This window comes from Pteropus alecto, unplaced genomic scaffold (genome assembly GCF_000325575.1).
Source record: "Pteropus alecto unplaced genomic scaffold, ASM32557v1 scaffold98, whole genome shotgun sequence".
In the NCBI taxonomy this organism is placed as follows: domain Eukaryota; kingdom Metazoa; phylum Chordata; class Mammalia; order Chiroptera; family Pteropodidae; genus Pteropus; species Pteropus alecto.
In genome coordinates, this window is record NW_006443570.1 from 5,158,102 (window position 1) to 5,161,108 (window position 3,007).

The 3,007-nt window shown below is 50.8% G+C and overlaps 1 pseudogene; it reads left to right on the forward strand.

The window, feature by feature from the left end:
* Positions 1–338: 338 nt before the first annotated feature.
* Positions 339–457, forward strand: LOC112473258 (annotated as a pseudogene).
* The last annotated feature ends 2,550 nt before the right edge of the window (positions 458–3,007 follow it).

Consider the following 3,007-nt stretch of genomic DNA (forward strand, 5'->3'; position numbering starts at 1 on the left):
TGTAGGGGGAACTCCAGCTTAAGACACAGTGAGGATGAATCACTTGTCCAGGGTCTTTTCTCATCGGCTGGGACTGGGCAGAAGAGAAATCAAAAGGAATGAGGGGAAGATTGGAATTCAGCTGGAGAGGTGAATGAAAAACGTTTTCTTTTGTTTTTAAACGAATCTTCACAAATAATGAAATGTAAGTAATTGGACATAAAATTCCAACTATGTCCCTTGAATTCAGTGCCTCCCACATTTTCGCTGCGGAAACATCATCTTTTTAAGTTTTGCTGTATGGGCACTTTCAAGTCAACTGATTTGATATCAACTCACTTTTTAAACATAGCTTCAGAGTCTACGGCGATGCTACCCTGAACAAGCCCGATCTTGTCTGATCTCAGAAGCTAAGCAGGGTCGGGCCTGGTTAGTACTTGGATGGGAGACCACCTAGGAAGACCAGGTACTGTAGGCGTAAAAATTAAAAAAATAAGGGATTGTAAGCTGACAAGGTCCTTGCAGTCTGTGAGGTCAACCAAGGGTTGCCTCGCCTAAAAAAAAATTAAACTTAGCTTCACCACTTACTAGCTGTGTGACTTGGCCAAGTCCCTTGACTTCTCTGTGCCTCCGTGAAATGGGGAGAATAATAGTACTTATCTCATTAGCTTATTATGAGGATTAAATGAGTCAGGATTTGTAAAGTGGCTAGAAGAGTGCCTGGTGTATGTGAAGCGCTATGTAAGTGTTTGTTAAATAGAATAAGCAAATAAATACTCTGAGCAATAACATCTGTGAAATCGTGGCCTGGTGATCAGTTATATTTTTTCACGTACATTAAAATAGAGAACTATGAACTATTGCTATGCCTCAAATCATCTTCTGTACTACCAGTGGGAAATCGTCCCACATGGGCCAACCACTGCTGTCTGTGCACCAGTCTATTTTTTGTGGTTTAATTCTGTCCTAGTCTTAGCCCATACTCTCTTCCTGTGGCTAGCACCGCAGGGTCCTTATCGGCCTCATCGTCACCATGGTTTTGCCAGAGCTCCTCTGCAGTGAGAAGTCAGGGCTCTTTGTATCTTGTGCTTGCTGTTGGAAATGAAACTGCTCCGTGCGAAGGCACTTCCCAACAAGGCATGGGTGCAGGTAGGACATCTGTGCTGGGTCTTTCCCAGGAGCGTCTACTCCAGAATCCCAGAGATGCCGTGCTCTGCCCCAAACAAGCTCAGCCTTTGGCCTTTTCTGAACCTGGGAGAAAAGAGAGCCCTGGAGTTGAGAATGGGAACAGGATAACTTTGAGGCCTGGGCATGTTGCCTTCCATTTACCCTCTGGGCTCCTCCTATGTGATATCTTCAGGACTTTAATTTGCATGTTGTTTGAGGTTAACCGCCTTTCTTAATGAGGCCGGGGATGAAGAGGGCAGTGGGATGAGAAACCCCTAAAGGGGCAAGGGGTGTGATGGCTTCTTTTAGAGGCCCCTGGAGTGGGTATGTGGGGTTGTGAAGCCTGCCAGCACACCGTCTCATCCTCCAAGACAGGACCCATGGGAGAAGATCATGATTCTCATGGGGTGGGGTAGGGCTACTTCCTGGAAGCTCTTCTCTGCCAGGGTTTCAAGATAGGAAGCTGGAATGGCAGCAGTGAGATTCAAGGGCAGACCCCAGGGAAGACTTCCCACCAGACCTGGGTTGGTGGAAGGGCTGGTAGAGAATTCTGAGGGCGTGGGACTAGCAGTGATGGTCAGATCCAGGTGGGAATCTAGATGACCAGTTATGCACCGAGTCCTCAGGTTCTGCTGTGGGTTCAAGTCAGGCTCACAGAGCGAGAGAGAGGGGACAGCCAGGCTGCCTTCCTCAACCTGCAGCCGGCCAGATGTATACAGCCCTGATGTGCAGGAGAGTTGGTCCCAACATTCAAGTCTACATGTCCCGGTATGTGTGTGTGCATGTGTGTGTACGCACGCATGTGTGTGTGTCAGAAAGGAGGGGGCTGCCTCCTCCATCAGACTCGGGGGTCCCATGGCAGCACTGTGTCTCCCAATAAACTGGGGGTTCCCTGAGGACCAAGGCAGCAGAGCCTCATTGCTCTGTTCCTACCTACAGAGGGGGCTCAATTGGCTCAGAGCTGGGCCCCAGGCCCTGAGACTCCACCCACCTGACTCCCCTGGCCCTCTCTGTTCTCTGTCTGCCCGCTCTCCCTCCCTCCCTCCTTCCAGCGCACACGCACCACCAGCAGACTCCCTTTGAAGTCTTGCTGAGTCGTGTTGTTCTTATGACAGAGTCAACAGGCATGGCCCAGCCAGGGGCTGGGGCCCTGGTAATGAGGCTCTTCCGGAGGAGGGGGCCTGAGTGGGGCTCCCATCAGATAAGGCAGCGCTTTGCCGCCTCCCCATTTGCTATTCTAATGAGGGACCCATCTGAGGGACAGGTTGGTCCAGGCCTGGCTGAGCACATGGCACCTGCCTTCTCATCCTAGCTGAGATGGGTCCTGTGGCCATATGACCTCCAGGGTCCCACCAAGTCCTGTGACCAAGAAAGTCTTCAGACCATTCCTCCCACCTCCAGCTGAAGGCAGGGGCCATGGCTGCATCTCTCTCTGTATGTAGAGCCTCCACTTTGCTGTTAGGGAAAGGATTTGGGTCAGACACCAGGAAGAACTTCCTAGGTCATGACGTAAACGTGTCAGATTCGGGCCTGGAGTGGGGCGGTTAGGGAATGACTCCCCTGCTCCAGGCTTTGGAGGGCCACTCTGCTGGTGTGGCATTGGGAAACGTAGCGGGCAGATGGGCAGCGGACAGGAGAGGGAAGAAGGAGTCTCAAGAGTTAGCACTAAGAAAGACCCGAGGTTCATATATCACACACCAGAAGGAATATGCTTGGTCCTCTTCTGCCTCGTTTTCCTCTTTCAGGAATAATTCTCAGGTCATATGAAAATAGTAGGGAGAGAAAGGCCAACAGTGTGGTGAGCTCAGGCCTGGGTCCTTCAGTGATGTTTGGGAGAGGGGCACAGTCCAGCTATGGGTGA